Here is a 21,413-nt window from a genome sequence, read left to right as displayed (position 1 = left end):
ACATATCAGAAATAAGTTTCACACAATGCTTCTGTGTAGTTTTTATTTGAAGATATTATTTTTCCCAATATAGGCCTCTTAGCGCTCAGAATGTCCAATTGCATTTTCTACAGAAAGAGTGTTTCAGAAAGGCTCAATCAAAAGTAAGGTTCAACTCTGTTAGTTGAATGCACAGAACAGAAAGAAATTTCATACAATGCTTCTGTGTAGTTTATATTTGAAGATATTCTTTTTTCCACTATTACCCACTTGGCGCTACGAATGTCCAGTTGCATTTCCTACAGACAGAGTGTTTAAAAACTGCTCAATCAAAAGTATGGTTTAACTCTGTTAGCTGAATGCTCAGATCAGAAAGAAGTTTCACAGAATGCTTCTGTGTAGTTTATATTTGAATATATTCCTTTTTCCACTACTACTCTCCTAGCGCTCCAAATGTCCAGTTGCATTTTCTACAGAAAGAGTGTTCAGATCTGCTCAATCAAAAGTATGGTTTAACTCTGTTAGCTGAATGCACAGATCAGAAAGAATTTTCAGAGAATGATTCTGTGTAGTTTATATTTGGAGACATTCCTTTTTCCACTATTACCCTCTTAGCGCTCCGAATCTCCACTTGCATTTTCTACAGAAAGAGTGTTTCAGAACGGCTCAATCAAAACTAAGGTTCAACCCTTTTAGTTGAACAAACAGAACAGAAAGAAGTTTCACACAATTCTTCTGTGTAGTTTTTATTTGTAGACATTCTTTTTCCCAATATAGGCCTCTTAGCGCTCAGAATGTCCAATTGCAATTTCTACAGAAAGAGTGTTTCAGAATGGCTCAATCAAAAGTAAGGTTCAACTCTGTTAGTTGAATGCACAGAACAGAAAGAAGTTTCATACAATGCTTCTGTGTAGTTTATATTTGAAAATATCCTTTTTTCCACTATTACCCACTTAGCGCTACGAATGTCCAGTGGCATTTTCTAGAGAAAGAGTGGTCAGATCTGCTCAATCAAAAGTATGGTTTAACTCTGTTAGCTGAATGCACAGATCAGAAAGAATTTTCACAGAATGATTCTGTGTAGTTTATATTTGGAGATATTCCTTTTTCCACTATTACCCTCTTAGCGCTCCGAATCTCCACTTGCATTTTCTACAGAAAGAGTGTTTCAGAACGGCTCAATCAAAACTAAGGTTCAACTCTTTTAGTTGAACAAACAGAACAGAAAGAAGTTTCACACAATTCTTCTGTGTAGCTTTTATTTGTAGACATTCTTTTTCCCAATATAGGTCTCTTAGCGCTCAGAATGTCCAATTGCAGTTTCTACAGAAAGAGTGTTTCAGAACGGCTCAATCAAAAGTATGGTTCAACTCTGTTAGTTGAATGCACAGAACAGAAAGAAGTTTCATACAATGCTTCTGTGTAGTTTATATTTGAACATATTCTTTTTTCTACTATTACCCACTTAGCGCTACGAATGTCCAGTTGCATTTTCTACAGACAGAGTGTTTCAAAACTGCTCAATCAAAAGTATGGTTTAACTCTGTTAGCTGAATGCTCAGATCAGAAAGAAGTTTCACAGAATGCTTCTGTGTAGTTTATATTTGAATATATTCCTTTTTCCACTACTACGCTCTTAGCGCTCCAAATGGCCAGTTGCATTTTCTACAGAAAGAGTGTTCAGATCTGCTCAATCAAAAGTATGGTTTAACTCTGTTAGCTGAATGCACAGATCAGAAAGAAGTTTCACCGAATGATTCTGTGTAGTTTATATTTGAAGACATTCCTTTTTCCACTATTTCCCTCTTAGCGCTCCGAATCTCCACTTGCATTTTCTACAAAAAGAGTGTTTCATAACTGCTCAATCAAAAATATGTTTTATCTCTGTTAACTGAATTTACAGATCAGAAATAAGTTTCACAGAATGCATCTGTGTAGTTTTTATTTGAAGATATTCTTTTTCCCAATGTAGGCCTCTTAGCGCTTAGCATGTCCAATTGCAGTTTCTACAGAAAGAGTGTTTCAGAACGGCTCAATCAAAAGTAAGGTTCAACTCTGTTAGTTGAATGCACAGAACAGAAAGAATTTTCACAGAATGCTACTGTGTAGTTTATATTTGAATATATTCCTTTCTCCACTATTACTCTCTTAGCGCTCCGAATGTCCACTTGCATTTTCTACAGAAAGAGTGTTCAGAACTGCGCAATCAAAAGTGTGGTTTAACTCTGTTAGCTTAATGAACATATCATAAATAAGTTTCACACAATGCTTCTGTGTAGTTTTTATTTGAAGATATTATTTTTCCCAATATAGGCCTCTTAGCGCTCAGAATGTCCAATTGCAGTTTCTACAGAAAGAGTGTTTCAGAAAGGCTCAATCAAAAGTAAGGTTCATCTCTGTTAGTTGAATGCACAGAACAGAAAGAAATTTCATACAATGCTTCTGTGTAGTTTGTATTTGAAGATATTCTTTTTTCCACTATTACCCACTTGGCGCTACGAATGTCCAGTTGCATTTTCTACAGACAGAGTGTTTCAAAACTGCTCAATCAAAAGTATGGTTTTACTCTGTTAGCTGAATGCTCAGATCAGAAAGTAGTTTCACAGAATGCTTCTGTGTAGTTTATATTTGAATATATTCCTTTTTCCACTACTACTCTCTAAGCGCTCCAAATGTCCAGTTGCATTTTCTACAGAAAGAGTGTTCAGATCTGCTCAATCAAAAGTATGTTTTAACTCTGTTAGCTGAATGCAAGGATCAGAAAGAAGTTTCACAGAATGATTCTGTGTAGTTTATATTTGGAGACATTCTTTTTCCACTATTACCCTCTTAGCGCTCCGAATGTCCACTTGCATTTTCTACAGAAAGAGTGTTTCAGAACGGCTCAATCAAAACTAAGGTTCAACCCTTTTAGTTGAACAAACAGAACAGAAAGAAGTTTCACACAATTCTTCTGTGTAGTTTTTATTTGTAGACATTCTTTTTCCCAATAGAGGCCTCTTAGCGCTCAGAATGTCCAATTGCAGTTTCTACAGAAAGAGTGTTTCAGAACGGCTCAATCAAAAGTAAGGTTCAACTCTGTTAGTTGAATGCACAGAACAGAAAGAAGTTTCATACAATGCTTCTGTGTAGTTTATATTTGAACACATTATTTTTTCCACTATTACCCACTTAGCGCTACGAATGTCCAGTGGCATTTTCTACAGACATAGTGTTTCAAAACTGCTCAATCAAAAGTATGGTTTAACTCTGTTAGCTGAATGCTCAGATCAGAAAGAAGTTTCACAGAATGCTTCTGTGTAGTTTATATTTGAATATATTCCTTTTTCCACTACTACGCTCTTAGCGCTCCAAATGTCCAGTTGCATTTTCTACAGAAAGAGTGTTCAGATCTGCTCAATCAAAAGTATGGTTTAACTCTGTTAGCTGAATGCACAGATCAGAAAGAAGTTTCACCGAATGATTCTGTGTAGTTTATATTTGAAGACATTCCTTTTTCCACTATTACCCTCTTAGCGCTCCGAATCCCCACTTGCATTTTCTACAAAAAGAGTGTTTCATAACTGCTCAATCAAAAATATGTTTTATCTCTGTTAACTGAATTTACAGATCAGAAATAAGTTTCACAGAATGCATCTGTGTAGTTTTTATTTGAAGATATTCTTTTTCCCAATGTAGGCCTCTTAGCGCTTAGCATGTCCAATTGCAGTTTCTACAGAAAGAGAGTTTCAGAACGGCTCAATCAAAAGTAAGGTTCAACTCTGTTAGTTGAATGCACAGAACAGAAAGAATTTTCACAGAATGCTACTGTGTAGTTTATATTTGAATATATTCCTTTCTCCACTATTACCCTCTTAGCGCTCCGAATGTCCACTTGCATTTTCTACAGAAAGAGTGTTCAGAACTGCGCAATCAAAAGTATGGTTTAACTCTGTTAGCTTAATGAACATATCAGAAATAAGTTTCACACAATGCTTCTGTGTAGTTTTTATTTGAAGATATTATTTTTCCCAATATAGGCCTCTTAGCGCTCAGAATGTCCAATTGCAGTTTCTACAGAAAGAGTGTTTCAGAAAGGCTCAATCAAAAGTAAGGTTCAAATCTGTTAGTTGAATGCACAGAACAGAAAGTAATTTCATACAATGCTTCTGTGTAGTTTATATTTCAACATATTCTTTTTTCCACTATTACCGACTTGGCGCTACGAATGTCCAGTTGCATTTTCTACAGACAGAGTGTTTCAAAACTGCTCAATCAAAAGTATGGTTTAATTCTGTTAGCTGAATGCTCAGATCAGAAAGAAGTTTCACAGAATGCTTCTGTGTAGTTTATATTTGAATATATTCCTTTTTCCACTACTACTCTCCTAGCGCTCCAAATGTCCAGTTGCATTTTCTAGAGAAAGAGTGTTCAGATCTGCTCAATCAAAAGTATGGTTTAACTCTGTTAGCTGAATGCACAGATCAGAAAGTATTTTCACAGAATGATTCTGTGTAGTTTATATTTGGAGATATTCCTTTTTCCACTATTACCCTCTTAGCACTCCGAATCTCCACTTGCATTTTCTACAGAAAGAGTGTTTCAGAACGGCTCAATCAAAACTAAGGTTCAACTCTTTTAGTTGAACAAACAGAACAGAAAGTAGTTTCACACAATTCTTCTGTGTAGCTTTTATTTGTAGACATTCTTTTTCCAAATATAGGCCTCTTAGCGCTCAGAATGTCCAATTGCAGTTTCTACAGAAAGAGTGTTTCAGAACGGCTCAATCAAAAGTATGGTTCAACCCTGTTAGTTGAATGCACAGAACAGAAAGAAGTTTCATACAATGCTTCTGTGTAGTTTATATTTGAACATATTCTTTTTTCTACTATTACCCACTTAGCGCTACGAATGTCCAGTTGCATTTTCTACAGACAGAGTGTTTCAAAACTGCTCAATCAAAAGTATGGTTTAACTCTGTTAGCTGAATGCTCAGATCAGAAAGAAGTTTCACAGAATGCTTCTGTGTAGTTTATATTTGAATATATTCCTTTTTCCACTACTACGCTCTTAGCGCTCCAAATGTCCAGTTGCATTTTCTACAGAAAGAGTGTTCAGATCTGCTCAATCAAAAGTATGGTTTAACTCTGTTAGCTGAATGCACAGATCAGAAAGAAGTTTCACCGAATGATTCTGTGTAGTTTATATTTGAAGACATTCCTTTTTCCACTATTTCCCTCTTAGCGCTCAGAATCTCCACTTACATTTTCTACAAAAAGAGTGTTTCATAACTGCTCAATCAAAAATATGTTTTATCTCTGTTAACTGAATTTACAGATCAGAAATAAGTTTCACAGAATGCATCTGTGTAGTTTTTATTTGAAGATATTCTTTTTCCCAATGTAGGCCTCTTAGCGCTTAGCATGTCCAATTGCAGTTTCTACAGAAAGAGTGTTTCAGAACGGCTCAATCAAAAGTAAGGTTCAACTCTGTTAGTTGAATGCACAGAACAGAAAGAATTTTCACAGAATGCTACTGTGTAGTTTATATTTGAATATATTCCTTTCTCCACTATTACCCTCTTAGCGCTCCGAATGTCCACTTGCATTTTCTACAGAAAGAGTGTTCAGAACTGCGCAATCAAAAGTGTGGTTTAACTCTGTTAGCTTAATGAACATATCATAAATAAGTTTCACACAATGCTTCTGTGTAGTTTTTATTTGAAGATATTATTTTTCCCAATATAGGCCTCTTAGCGCTCAGAATGTCCAATTGCAGTTTCTACAGGAAGAGTGTTTCAGAAAGGCTCAATCAAAAGGAAGGTTCAACTCTGTTAGTTGAATGCACAGAACAGAAAGAAATTTCATACAATGCTTCTGTGTAGTTTGTATTTGAAGATATTCTTTTTTCCACTATTACCCACTTGGCGCTACGAATGTCCAGTTGCATTTTCTACAGACAGAGTGTTTCAAAACTGCTCAATCAAAAGTATGGTTTAACTCTGTTAGCTGAATGCTCAGATCAGAAAGAAGTTTCACAGAATGCTTCTGTGTAGTTTATATTTGAATATATTCCTTTTTCCACTACTACTCTCTTAGCGCTCCAAAGGTCCAGTTGCATTTTCTACAGAAAGATTGTTCAGATCTGCTCAATCAAAAGTATGGTTTAACTCTGTTAGCTGAATGCACAGATCAGAAAGAAGTTTCACAGAATTATTCTGTGTAGTTTATATTTGGAGACATTCCTTTTTCCACTATTACCCTCTTAGCGCTCCGAATCTCCACTTGCATTTTCTACAGAAAGAGTGTTTCAGAACGGCTCAATCAAAACTAAGGTTCAACTCTTTTAGTTGAACAAACAGAACAGAAAGAAGTTTCACACAATTCTTCTGTGTAGTTTTTATTTGTAGACATTCTTTTTCCCAATATAGGCCTCTTAGCGCTCAGAACGTCCAATTGCAGTTTCTACAGAAAGAGTGTTTCAGAACGGCTCAATCAAAAGTAAGGTTCAACTCTGTTAGTTGAATGCACAGAACAGAAAGAAGTTTCATACAATGCTTCTGTGTAGTTTATATTTGAACACATTATTTTTTCCACTATTACCCACTTAGCGCTACGAATGTCCAGTGGCATTTTCTACAGACAGAGTGTTTCAAAACTGCTCAATCAAAAGTATGGTTTAACTCTGTTAGCTGAATGCTCAGATCAGAAAGAAGTTTCACAGAATGCTTCTGTGTAGTTTATATTTGAATATATTCCTTTTTCCACTACTACGCTCTTAGCGCTCCAAATGTCCAGTTGCATTTTCAACAGCAAGAGTGTTCAGATCTGCTCAATCAAAAGTATGGTTTAACTCTGTTAGCTGAATGCACAGATCAGAAAGAAGTTTCACCGAATGATTCTGTGTAGTTTATATTTGAAGACATTCCTTTTTCCACTATTACCCTCTTAGCGCTCCGAATCTCCACTTGCATTTTCTACAAAAAGAGTGTTTCATAACTGCTCAATCAAAAATATGTTTTATCTCTGTTAACTGAATTTACAGATCAGAAATAAGTTTCACAGAATGCATCTGTGTAGTTTTTATTTGAAGATACTCTTTTTCCCAATGTAGGCCTCTTAGCGCTTAGCATGTCCAATTGCAGTTTCTACAGAAAGAGTGTTTCAGAACGGCTCAATCAAAAGTAAGTTTCAACTCTGTTAGTTGAATGCACAGAACAGAAAGAATTTTAACAGAATGCTACTGTGTAGTTTATATTTGAATATATTCCTTTTTCCACTATTACCCTCTTAGCGCTCCGAATGTTCACTTGCATTTTCTACAGAAAGAGTGTTCAGAACTGCGCAATCAAAGTATGGTTTAACTCTGTTAGCTTAATGAACATATCAGAAATAAGTTTCACACAATGCTTCTGTGTAGTTTTTATTTGAAGATATTATTTTTCCCAATAGAGGCCTCTTAGCGCTCAGAATGTCCAATTGCAGTTTCTACAGAAAGAGTGTTTCAGAAAGGCTCAATCAAAAGTAAGGTTCAACTCTGTTAGTTGAATGCACAGAACAGAAAGAAATTTCATACAATGCTTCTGTGTAGTTTATATTTGAACATATTCTTTTTTCCACTATTACCCACTTGGCGCTACGAATGTCCAGTTGCATTTCCTACAGACAGAGTGTTTCAAAACTGCTCAATCAAAAGTATGGTTTAACTCTGTTAGCTGAATGCTCAGATCAGAAAGAAGTTTCACAGAATGCTTCTGTGTAGTTTATATTTGAATATATTCCTTTTTCCACTACTACTCTCCTAGCGCTCCAAATGTCCAGTTGCATTTTCTACAGAAAGAGTGTTCAGATCTGCTCAATAAAAAGTATGGTTTAACTCTGTTAGCTGAATGCACAGATCAGAAAGAATTTTCAGAGAATGATTCTGTGTAGTTTATATTTGGAGACATTCCTTTTTCCACTATTACCCTCTTAGCGCTCCGAATCTCCACTTGCATTTTCTACAGAAAGAGTGTTTCAGAACGGCTCAATCAAAACTAAGGTTCAACTCTTTTAGTTGAACAAACAGAACAGAAAGAAGTTTCACACAATTCTTCTGTGTAGTTTTTATTTGTAGACATTCTTTTTCCCAATATAGGCCTCTTAGCGCTCAGAATGTCCAATTGCAATTTCTACAGAAAGAGTGTTTCAGAACGGCTCAATCAAAAGTAAGGTTCAACTCTGTTAGTTGAATGCACAGAACAGAAAGAAGTTTCATACAATGCTTCTGTGTAGTTTATATTTGAAAATATCCTTTTTTCCACTATTACCCACTTAGCGCTACGAATGTCCAGTGGCATTTTCTAGAGAAAGAGTGTTCAGATCTGCTCAATCAAAAGTATGGTTTAACTCTGTTAGCTGAATGCACAGATCAGAAAGAATTTTCACAGAATGATTCTGTGTAGTTTATATTTGGAGATATTCCTTTTTCTACTATTACACTCTTAGCGCTCCGAATCTCCACTTGCATTTTCTACAGAAAGAGTGTTTCAGAACGGCTCAATCAAAACTAAGGTTCAACTCTTTTAGTTGAACAAACAGAACAGAAAGAAGTTTCACACAATTCTTCTGTGTAGCTTTTATTTGTAGACAATCTTTTTCCCAAATATAGGCCTCTTAGCGCTCATAATGTCCAATTGCAGTTTCTACAGAAAGAGTGTTTCAGAACGGCTCAATCAAAAGTATGGTTCAACTCTGTTAGTTGAATGCACAGAACAGAAAGAAGTTTCATACAATGCTTCTGTGTAGTTTATATTTGAACATATTCTTTTTTCTACTATTACCCACTTAGCGCTACGAATGTGCAGTTGCATTTTCTACAGACAGAGTGTTTCAAAACTGCTCAATCAAAAGTATGGTTTAACTCTGTTAGCTGAATGCTCAGATCAGAAAGAAGTTTCACAGAATGCTTCTGTGTAGTTTATATTTGAATATATTCCTTTTTCCACTACTACGCTCTTAGCGCTCCAAATGTCCAGTTGCATTTTCTACAGAAAGAGTGTTCAGATCTGCTCAATCAAAAGTATGGTTTAACTCTGTTAGCTGAATGCACAGATCAGAAAGAAGTTTCACCGAATGATTCTGTGTAGTTTATATTTGAAGACATTCCTTTTTCCACTATTTCCCTCTTAGCGCTCCGAATCTCCACTTGCATTTTCTACAAAAAGAGTGTTTCATAACTGCTCAATCAAAAATATGTTTTATCTCTGTTAACTGAATTTACAGATCAGAAATAAGTTTCACAGAATGCATCTGTGTTGTTTTTATTTGAAGATATTCTTTTTCCCAATGTAGGCCTCTTAGCGCTTAGCATGTCCAATTGCAGTTTCTACAGAAAGAGTGTTTCAGAACGGCTCAATCAAAAGTAAGGTTCAACTCTGTTAGTTGAATGCACAGAACAGAAAGAATTTTCACAGAATGCTACTGTGTAGTTTATATTTGAATATATTCCTTTCTCCACTATTACCCTCTTAGCGCTCCGAATGTCCACTTGCATTTTCTACAGAAAGAGTGTTCAGAACTGCGCAATCAAAAGTGTGGTTTAACTCTGTTAGCTTAATGAACATATCATAAATAAGTTTCACACAATGCTTCTGTGTAGTTTTTATTTGAAGATATTATTTTTCCCAATATAGGCCTCTTAGCGCTCAGAATGTCCAATTGCAGTTTCTACAGAAAGAGTGTTTCAGAAAGGCTCAATCAAAAGTAAGGTTCATCTCTGTTAGTTGAATGCACAGAACAGAAAGAAATTTCATACAATGCTTCTGTGTAGTTTATATTTGAAGATATTCTTTTTTCCACTATTACCCACTTGGCGCTACGAATGTCCAGTTGCATTTTCTACAGACAGAGTTTTTCAAAACTGCTCAATCAAAAGTATGGTTTAACTCTGTTAGCTGCATGCTCAGATCAGAAAGTAGTTTCACAGAATGCTTCTGTGTAGTTTATATTTGAATATATTCCTTTTTCCACTACTACTCTCTTAGCGCTCCAAATGTCCAGTTGCATTTTCTACAGAAAGAGTGTTCAGATCTGCTCTATCAAAAGTATGGTTTAACTCTGTTAGCTGAATGCACAGATCAGAAAGAAGTTTCACAGAATGATTCTGTGTAGTTTATATTTGGAGACATTCCTTTTTCCACTATTACCCTCTTAGCGCTCCGAATGTCCACTTGCATTTTCTACAGAAAGAGTGTTTCAGAACGGCTCAATCAAAACTAAGGATCAACCCTTTTAGTTGAACAAACAGAACAGAAAGAAGTTTCACACAATTCTTCTCTGTAGTTTTTATTTGTAGACATTCTTTTTCCCAATAGAGGCCTCTTAGCGCTCAGAATGTCCAATTGCAGTTTCTACAGAAAGAGTGTTTCAGAACGGCTCAATCAAAAGTAAGGTTCAACTCTGTTAGTTGAATGCACAGAACAGAAAGAAGTTTCATACAATGCTTCTGTGTAGTTTATATTTGAACACATTATTTTTTCCACTATTACCCACTTAGCGCTACGAATATCCAGTGGCATTTTCTACAGACATAGTGTTTCAAAACTGCTCAATCAAAAGTATGGTTTAACTCTGTTAGCTGAATGCTCAGATCAGAAAGAAGTTTCACAGAATGCTTCTGTGTAGTTTATATTTGAATATATTCCTTTTTCCACTACTACGCTCTTAGCGCTCCAAATGTCCAGTTGCATTTTCTACAGAAAGAGTGTTCAGATCTGCTCAATCAAAAGTATGGTTTAACTCTGTTAGCTGAATGCACAGATCAGAAAGAAGTTTCACCGAATGATTCTGTGTAGTTTATATTTGAAGACATTCCTTTTTCCACTATTACCCTCTTAGCGCTCCGAATCCCCACTTGCATTTTCTACAAAAAGAGTGTTTCATAACTGCTCAATCAAAAATATGTTTTATCTCTGTTAACTGAATTTACAGATCAGAAATAAGTTTCACAGAATGCATCTGTGTAGTTTTTATTTGAAGATATTCTTTTTCCCAATGTAGGCCTCTTAGCGCTTAGCATGTCCAATTGCAGTTTCTACAGAAAGAGAGTTTCAGAACGGCTCAATCAAAAGTAAGGTTCAACTCTGTTAGTTGAATGCACAGAACAGAAAGAATTTTCACAGAATGCTACTGTGTAGTTTATATTTGAATATATTCCTTTCTCCACTATTACCCTCTTAGCGCTCCGAATGTCCACTTGCATTTTCTACAGAAAGAGTGTTCAGAACTGCGCAATCAAAAGTATGGTTTAACTCTGTTAGCTTAATGAACATATCAGAAATAAGTTTCACACAATGCTTCTGTGTAGTTTTTATTTGAAGATATTATTTTTCCCAATATAGGCCTCTTAGCGCTCAGAATGTCCAATTGCAGTTTCTACAGAAATAGTGTTTCAGAAAGGCTCAATCAAAAGTAAGGTTCAAATCTGTTAGTTGAATGCACAGAACAGAAAGTAATTTCATACAATGCTTCTGTGTAGTTTATATTTCAACATATTCTTTTTTCCACTATTACCGACTTGGCGCTACGAATGTCCAGTTGCATTTTCTACAGACAGAGTGTTTCAAAACTGCTAAATCAAAAGTATGGTTTAACTCTGTTAGCTGAATGCTCAGATCAGAAAGAAGTTTCACAGAATGCTTCTGTGTAGTTTATATTTGAATATATTCCTTTTTCCACTACTACTCTCCTAGCGCTCCAAATGTCCAGTTGCATTTTCTAGAGAAAGAGTGTTCAGATCTGCTCAATCAAAAGTATGGTTTAACTCTGTTAGCTGAATGCACAGATCAGAAAGAATTTTCACAGAATGATTCTGTGTAGTTTATATTTGGAGATATTCCTTTTTCCACTATTACCCTCTTAGCGCTCCGAATCTCCACTTGCATTTTCTACAGAAAGAGTGTTTCAGAACGGCTCAATCAAAACTAAGGTTCAACTCTTTTAGTTGAACAAACAGAACAGAAAGAAGTTTCACACAATTCTTCTGTGTAGCTTTTATTTGTAGACATTCTTTTTCCCAATATAGGTCTCTTAGCGCTCAGAATGTCCAATTGCAGTTTCTACAGAAAGAGTGTTTCAGAACGGCTCAATCAAAAGTATGGTTCAACTCTGTTAGTTGAATGCACAGAACAGAAAGAAGTTTCATACAATGCTTCTGTGTAGTTTATATTTGAACATATTCTTTTTTCTACTATTACCCACTTAGCGCTACGAATGTCCAGTTGCATTTTCTACAGACAGAGTGTTTCAAAACTGCTCAATCAAAAGTATGGTTTAACTCTGTTAGCTGAATGCTCAGATCAGAAAGAAGTTTCACAGAATGTTTCTGTGTAGTTTATATTTGAATATATTCCTTTTTCCACTACTACGCTCTTAGCGCTCCAAATGTCCAGTTGCATTTTCTACAGAAAGAGTGTTCAGATCTGCTCAATCAAAAGTATGGTTTAACTCTGTTAGCTGAATGCACAGATCAGAAAGAAGTTTCACCGAATGATTCTGTGTAGTTTATATTTGAAGACATTCCTTTTTCCACTATTTCCCTCTTAGCGCTCCGAATCTCCACTTGCATTTTCTACAAAAAGAGTGTTTCATAACTGCTCAATCAAAAATATGTTTTATCTCTGTTAACTGAATTTACAGATCAGAAATAAGTTTCACAGAATGCATCTGTGTAGTTTTTATTTGAAGATATTCTTTTTCCCAATGTAGGCCTCTTAGCGCTTAGCATGTCCAATTGCAGTTTCTACAGAAAGAGTGTTTCAGAACGGCTCAATCAAAAGTAAGGTTCAACTCTGTTAGTTGAATGCACAGAACAGAAAGAATTTTCACAGAATGCTACTGTGTAGTTTATATTTGAATATATTCCTTTCTCCACTATTACCCTCTTAGCGCTCCAAATGTCCACTTGCATTTTCTACAGAAAGAGTGTTCAGAACTGCGCAATCAAAAGTGTGGTTTAACTCTGTTAGCTTAATGAACATATCATAAATAAGTTTCACACAATGCTTCTGTGTAGTTTTTATTTGAAGATATTATTTTTCCCAATATAGGCCTCTTAGCGCTCAGAATGTCCAATTGCAGTTTCTACAGAAAGAGTGTTTCAGAAAGGCTCAATCAAAAGTAAGGTTCATCTCTGTTAGTTGAATGCACAGAACAGAAAGAAATTTCATACAATGCTTCTGTGTAGTTTATATTTGAAGATATTCTTTTTTCCACTATTACCCACTTGGCGCTACGAATGTCCAGTTGCATTTTCTACAGACAGAGTGTTTCAAAACTGCTCAATCAAAAGTATGGTTTAACTCTGTTAGCTGCATGCTCAGATCAGAAAGTAGTTTCACAGAATGCTTCTGTGTAGTTTATATTTGAATATATTCCTTTTTCCACTACTACTCTCTTAGCGCTCCAAATGTCCAGTTGCATTTTCTACAGAAAGAGTGTTCAGATCTGCTCAATCAAAAGTATGGTTTAACTCTGTTAGCTGAATGCAAGGATCAGAAAGAAGTTTCACAGAATGATTCTGTGTAGTTTATATTTGGAGACATTCCTTTTTCCACTATTACCCTCTTAGCGCTCCGAATGTCCACTTGCATTTTCTACAGAAAGAGTGTTTCAGAACGGCTCAATCAAAACTAAGGTTCAACCCTTTTAGTTGAACAAACAGAACAGAAAGAAGTTTCACAAAATTCTTCTGTGTAGTTTTTATTTGTAGACATTCTTTTTCCCAATAGAGGCCTCTTAGCGCTCAGAATGTCCAATTGCAGTTTCTACAGAAAGAGTGTTTCAGAACGGCTCAATCAAAAGTAAGGTTCAACTCTGTTAGTTGAATGCACAGAACAGAAAGAAGTTTCATACAATGCTTCTGTGTAGTTTATATTTGAACACATTATTTTTTCCACTATTACCCACTTAGCGCTACGAATATCCAGTGGCATTTTCTACAGACATAGTGTTTCAAAACTGCTCAATCAAAAGTATGGTTTAACTCTGTTAGCTGAATGCTCAGATCAGAAAGAAGTTTCACAGAATGCTTCTGTGTAGTTTATATTTGAATATATTCCTTTTTCCACTACTACGCTCTTAGCGCTCCAAATGTCCAGTTGCATTTTCTACAGAAAGAGTGTTCAGATCTGCTCAATCAAAAGTATGGTTTAACTCTGTTAGCTGAATGCACAGATCAGAAAGAAGTTTCACCGAATGATTCTGTGTAGTTTATATTTGAAGACATTCCTTTTTCCACTATTACCCTCTTAGCGCTCCGAATCCCCACTTGCATTTTCTACAAAAAGAGTGTTTCATAACTGCTCAATCAAAAATATGTTTTATCTCTGTTAACTGAATTTACAGATCAGAAATAAGTTTCACAGAATGCATCTGTGTAGTTTTTATTTGAAGATATTCTTTTTCCCAATGTAGGCCTCTTAGCGCTTAGCATGTCCAATTGCAGTTTCTACAGAAAGAGAGTTTCAGAACGGCTCAATCAAAAGTAAGGTTCAACTCTGTTAGTTGAATGCACAGAACAGAAAGAATTTTCACAGAATGCTACTGTGTAGTTTATATTTGAATATATTCCTTTCTCCACTATTACCCTCTTAGCGCTCCGAATGTCCACTTGCATTTTCTACAGAAAGAGTGTTCAGAACTGCGCAATCAAAAGTATGGTTTAACTCTGTTAGCTTAATGAACATATCAGAAATAAGTTTCACACAATGCTTCTGTGTAGTTTTTATTTGAAGATATTATTTTTCCCAATATAGGCCTCTTAGCGCTCAGAATGTCCAATTGCAGTTTCTACAGAAAGAGTGTTTCAGAAAGGCTCAATCAAAAGTAAGGTTCAAATCTGTTAGTTGAATGCACAGAACAGATAGTAATTTCATACAGTGCTTCTGTGTAGTTTATATTTCAACATATTCTTTTTTCCACTATTACCCACTTGGCGCTACGAATGTCCAGTTGCATTTTCTACAGACAGAGTGTTTCAAAACTGCTCAATCAAAAGTATGGTTTAACTCTGTTAGCTGAATGCTCAGATCAGAAAGAAGTTTCACAGAATGCTTCTGTGTAGTTTATATTTGAATATATTCCTTTTTCCACTACTACTCTCCTAGCGCTCCAAATGTCCAGTTGCATTTTCTAGAGAAAGAGTGTTCAGATCTGCTCAATCAAAAGTATGGTTTAACTCTGTTAGCTGAATGCACAGATCAGAAAGAATTTTCACAGAATGATTCTGTGTAGTTTATATTTGGAGATATTCCTTTTTCCACTATTACCCTCTTAGCGCTCCGTATCTCCACTTGCATTTTCTACAGAAAGAGTGTTTCAGAACGGCTCAATCAAAACTAAGGTTCAACTCTTTTAGTTGAACAAACAGAACAGAAAGAAGTTTCACACAATTCTTCTGTGTAGCTTTTATTTGTAGACATTCTTTTTCCCAATATAGGCCTCTTAGCGCTCAGAATGTCCAATTGCAGTTTCTACAGAAAGAGTGTTTCAGAACGGCTCAATCAAAAGTATGGTTCAACTCTGTTAGTTGAATGCACAGAACAGAAAGAAGTTTCATACAATGCTTCTGTGTAGTTTATATTTGAACATATTCTTTTTTCTACTATTACCCACTTAGCGCTACGAATGTCCAGTTGCATTTTCTACAGACAGAGTGTTTCAAAACTGCTCAATCAAAAGTATGGTTTAACTCTGTTAGCTGAATGCTCAGATCAGAAAGAAGTTTCACAGAATGCTTCTGTGTAGTTTATATTTGAATATATTCCTTTTTCCACTACTACGCTCTTAGCGCTCCAAATGTCCAGTTGCATTTTCTACAGAAAGAGTGTTCAGATCTGCTCAATCAAAAGTATGGTTTAACTCTGTTAGCTGAATGCACAGATCAGAAAGAAGTTTCACCGAATGATTCTGTGTAGTTTATATTTGAAGACATTCATTTTTCCACTATTACCCTCTTAGCGCTCCGAATCTCCACTTGCATTTTCTACAAAAAGAGTGTTTCATAACTGCTCAATCAAAAATATGTTTTATCTCTGTTAACTGAATTTACAGATCAGAAATAAGTTTCACAGAATGCATCTGTGTAGTTTTTATTTGAAGATATTCTTTTTCCCAATGTAGGCCTCTTAGCGCTTAGCATGTCCAATTGCAGTTTCTACAGAAAGAGTGTTTCAGAACGGCTCAATCAAAAGTAAGGTTCAACTCTGTTAGTTGAATGCACAGAACAGAAAGAATTTTCACAGAATGCTACTGTGTAGTTTATATTTGAATATATTCCTTTCTCCACTATTACCCTCTTAGCGCTCCGAATGTCCACTTGCATTTTCTACAGAAAGAGTGTTCAGAACTGCGCAATCAAAAGTGTGGTTTAACTCTGTTAGCTTAATGAACATATCATAAATAAGTTTCACACAATGCTTCTGTGTAGTTTTTATTTGAAGATATTATTTTTCCCAATATAGGCCTCTTAGCGCTCAGAATGTCCAATTGCAGTTTCTACAGAAAGAGTGTTTCAGAAAGGCTCAATCAAAAGTAAGGTTCATCTCTGTTAGTTGAATGCACAGAACAGAAAGAAATTTCATACAATGCTTCTGTGTAGTTTATATTTGAAGATATTCTTTTTTCCACTATTACCCACTTGGCGCTACGAATGTCCAGTTGCATTTTCTACAGACAGAGTGTTTCAAAACTGCTCAATCAAAAGTATGGTTTAACTCTGTTAGCTGCATGCTCAGATCAGAAAGTAGTTTCACAGAATGCTTCTGTGTAGTTTATATTTGAATATATTCCTTTTTCCACTACTACTCTCTTAGCGCTCCAAATGTCCAGTTGCATTTTCTACAGAAAGAGTGTTCAGATCTGCTCAATCAAAAGTATGGTTTAACTCTGTTAGCTGAATGCAAGGATCAGAAAGAAGTTTCACAGAATGATTCTGTGTAGTTTATATTTGGAGACATTCCTTTTTCCACTATTACCCTCTTAGCGCTCCGAATGTCCACTTGCATTTTCTACAGAAAGAGTGTTTCAGAACGGCTCAATCAAAACTAAGGTTCAAACTTTTAGTTGAACAAACAGAACAGAAAGAAGTTTCACACAATTCTTCTGTGTAGTTTTTATTTGTAGACATTCTTTTTCCCAATAGAGGCCTCTGAGCGCTCAGAATGTCCAATTGCAGTTTCTACAGAAAGAGTGTTTCAGAACGGCTCAATCAAAAGTAAGGTTCAACTCTGTTAGTTGAATGCACAGAACAGAAAGAAGTTTCATACAATGCTTCTGTGTAGTTTATATTTGAACACATTATTTTTTCCACTATTACCCACTTAGCGCTACGAATATCCAGTGGCATTTTCTACAGACATAGTGTTTCAAAACTGCTCAATCAAAAGTATGGTTTAACTCTGTTAGCTGAATGCTCAGATCAGAAAGAAGTTTCACAGAATGCTTCTGTGTAGTTTATATTTGAATATATTCCTTTTTCCACTACTACGCTCTTAGCGCTCCAAATGTCCAGTTGCATTTTCTACAGAAAGAGTGTTCAGATCTGCTCAATCAAAAGTATGGTTTAACTCTGTTAGCTGAATGCACAGATCAGAAAGGAGTTTCACCGAATGATTCTGTGTAGTTTATATTTGAAGACATTCCTTTTTCCACTATTACCCTCTTAGCGCTCCGAATCCCCACTTGCATTTTCTACAAAAAGAGTGTTTCATAACTGCTCAATCAAAAATATGTTTTATCTCTGTTAACTGAATTTACAGATCAGAAATAAGTTTCACAGAATGCATCTGTGTAGTTTTTATTTGAAGATATTCTTTTTCCCAATGTAGGCCTCTTAGCGCTTAGCATGTCCAATTGCAGTTTCTACAGAAAGAGAGTTTCAGAACGGCTCAATCAAAAGTAAGGTTCAACTCTGTTAGTTGAATGCACAGAACAGAAAGAATTTTCACAGAATGCTACTGTGTAGTTTATATTTGAATATATTCCTTTCTCCACTATTACCCTCTTAGCGCTCCGAATGTCCACTTGCATTTTCTACAGAAAGAGTGTTCAGAACTGCGCAATCAAAAGTATGGTTTAACTCTGTTAGCTTAATGAACATATCAGAAATAAGTTTCACACAATGCTTCTGTGTAGTTTTTATTTGAAGATATTATTTTTCCCAATATAGGCCTCTTAGCGCTCAGAATGTCCAATTGCAGTTTCTACAGAAAGAGTGTTTCAGAAAGGCTCAATCAAAAGTAAGGTTCAAATCTGTTAGTTGAATGCACAGAACAGAAAGTAATTTCATACAATGCTTCTGTGTAGTTTATATTTCAACATATTCTTTTTTCCACTATTACCGACTTGGCGCTACGAATGTCCAGTTGCATTTTCTACAGACAGAGTGTTTCAAAACTGCTCAATCAAAAGTATGGTTTAACTCTGTTAGCTGAATGCTCAGATCAGAAAGAAGTTTCACAGAATGCTTCTGTGTAGTTTATATTTGAATATATTCCTTTTTCCACTACTACTCTCCTAGCGCTCCAAATGTCCAGTTGCATTTTCTAGAGAAAGAGTGTTCAGATCTGCTCAATCAAAAGTATGGTTTAACTCTGTTAGCTGAATGCACAGATCAGAAAGAATTTTCACAGAATGATTCTGTGTAGTTTATATTTGGAGATATTCCTTTTTCCACTATTACCCTCTTAGCGCTCCGAATCTCCACTTGCATTTTCTACAGAAAGAGTGTTTCAGAACGGCTCAATCAAAACTAAGGTTCAACTCTTTTAGTTGAACAAACAGAACAGAAAGAAGTTTCACACAATTCTTCTGTGTAGCTTTTATTTGTAGACATTCTTTTTCCCAATATAGGTCTCTTAGCGCTCAGAATGTCCAATTGCAGTTTCTACAGAAAGAGTGTTTCAGAACGGCTCAATCAGAAGTATGGTTCAACTCTGTTAGTTGAATGCACAGAACAGAAAGAAGTTTCATACAATGCTTCTGTGTAGTTTATATTTGAACATATTCTTTTTTCTACTATTACCCACTTAGCGCTACGAATGTCCAGTTGCATTTTCTACAGACAGAGTGTTTCAAAACTGCTCAATCAAAAGTATGGTTTAACTCTGTTAGCTGAATGCTCAGATCAGAAAGAAGTTTCACAGAATGCTTCTGTGTAGTTTATATTTGAATATATTCCTTTTTCCACTACTACGCTCTTAGCGCTCCAAATGTCCAGTTGCATTTTCTACAGAAAGAGTGTTCAGATCTGCTCAATCAAAAGTATGGTTTAACTCTGTTAGCTGAATGCACAGATCAGAAAGAAGTTTCACCGAATGATTCTGTGTAGTTTATATTTGAAGACATTCCTTTTTCCACTATTTCCCTCTTAGCGCTCCGAATCTCCACTTGCATTTTCTACAAAAAGAGTGTTTCATAACTGCTCAATCAAAAATATGTTTTATCTCTGTTAACTTAATTTACAGATCAGAAATAAGTTTCACAGAATGCATCTGTGTAGTTTTTATTTGAAGATATTCTTTTTCCCAATGTAGGCCTCTTAGCGCTTAGCATGTCCAATTGCAGTTTCTACAGAAAGAGTGTTTCAGAACGGCTCAATCAAAAGTAAGGTTCAACTCTGTTAGTTGAATGCACAGAACAGAAAGAATTTTCACAGAATGCTACTGTGTAGTTTATATTTGAATATATTCCTTTCTCCACTATTACCCTCTTAGCGCTCCGAATGTCCACTTGCATTTTCTACAGAAAGAGTGTTCAGAACTGCGCAATCAAAAGTGTGGTTTAACTCTGTTAGCTTAATGAACATATCATAAATAAGTTTCACACAATGCTTCTGTGTAGTTTTTATTTGAAGATATTATTTTTCCCAATATAGGCCTCTTAGCGCTCAGAATGTCCAATTGCAGTTTCTACAGAAAGAGTGTTTCAGAAAGGCTCAATCAAAAGTAAGGTTCATCTCTGTTAGTTGAATGCACAGAACAGAAAGAAATTTCATACAATGCTTCTTTGTAGTTTGTATTTGAAGATATTCTTTTTTCCACTATTACCCACTTGGCGCTACGAATGTCCAGTTGCATTTTCTACAGACAGAGTGTTTCAAAACTGCTCAATCAAAAGTATGGTTTAACTCTGTTAGCTGAATGCTCAGATCAGAAAGTAGTTTCACAGAATGCTTCTGTGTAGTTTATATTTGAATATATTCCTTTTTCCACTACTACTCTCTTAGCGCTCCAAATGTCCAGTTGCATTTTCTACAGAAAGAGTGTTCAGATCTGCTCAATCAAAAGTATGGTTTAACTCTGTTAGCTGAATGCAAGGATCAGAAAGAAGTTTCACAGAATGATTCTGTGTAGTTTATATTTGGAGACATTCTTTTTCCACTATTACCCTCTTAGCGCTCCGAATGTCCACTTGCATTTTCTACAGAAAGAGTGTTTCAGAACGGCTCAATCAAAACTAAGGTTCAACCCTTTTAGTTGAACAAACAGAACAGAAAGAAGTTTCACAAAATTCTTCTGTGTAGTTTTTATTTGTAGACATTCTTTTTCCCAATATAGGCCTCTTAGCGCTCAGAATGTCCAATTGCAGTTTCTACAGAAAGAGTGTTTCAGAACGGCTCAATCAAAAGTAAGGTTCAACTCTGTTAGTTGAATGCACAGAACAGAAAGAAGTTTCATACAATGCTTCTGTGTAGTTTATATTTGAACACATTATTTTTTCCACTATTACCCACTTAGCGCTACGAATGTCCAGTGGCATTTTCTACAGACATAGTGTTTCAAAACTGCTCAATCAAAAGTATGGTTTAACTCTGTTAGCTGAATGCTCAGATCAGAAAGAAGTTTCACAGAATGCTTCTGTGTAGTTTATATTTGAATATATTCCTTTTTCCACTACTACGCTCTTAGCGCTCCAAATGTCCAGTTGCATTTTCTACAGAAAGAGTGTTCAGATCTGCTCAATCAAAAGTATGGTTTAACTCTGTTAGCTGAATGCACAGATCAGAAAGAAGTTTCACCGAATGATTCTGTGTAGTTTATATTTGAAGACATTCCTTTTTCCACTATTACCTTCTTAGCGCTCCGAATCCCCACTTGCATTTTCTACAAAAAGAGTGTTTCATAACTGCTCAATCAAAAATATGTTTTATCTCTGTTAACTGAATTTACAGATCAGAAATAAGTTTCACAGAATGCATCTGTGTAGTTTTTATTTGAAGATATTCTTTTTCCCAATGTAGGCCTCTTAGCGCTTAGCATGTCCAATTGCAATTTCTACAGAAAGAGAGTTTCAGAACGGCTCAATCAAAAGTAAGGTTCAACTCTGTTAGTTGAATGCACAGAACAGAAAGAATTTTCACAGAATTCTACTGTGTAGTTTATATTTGAATATATTCCTTTCTCCACTATTACCCTC

This window comes from Symphalangus syndactylus, chromosome 11 (assembly GCF_028878055.3).
Source record: "Symphalangus syndactylus isolate Jambi chromosome 11, NHGRI_mSymSyn1-v2.1_pri, whole genome shotgun sequence".
NCBI classification, from domain to species: Eukaryota; Metazoa; Chordata; class Mammalia; order Primates; family Hylobatidae; genus Symphalangus; species Symphalangus syndactylus.
This window is presented reverse-complemented; position numbering follows the sequence as displayed.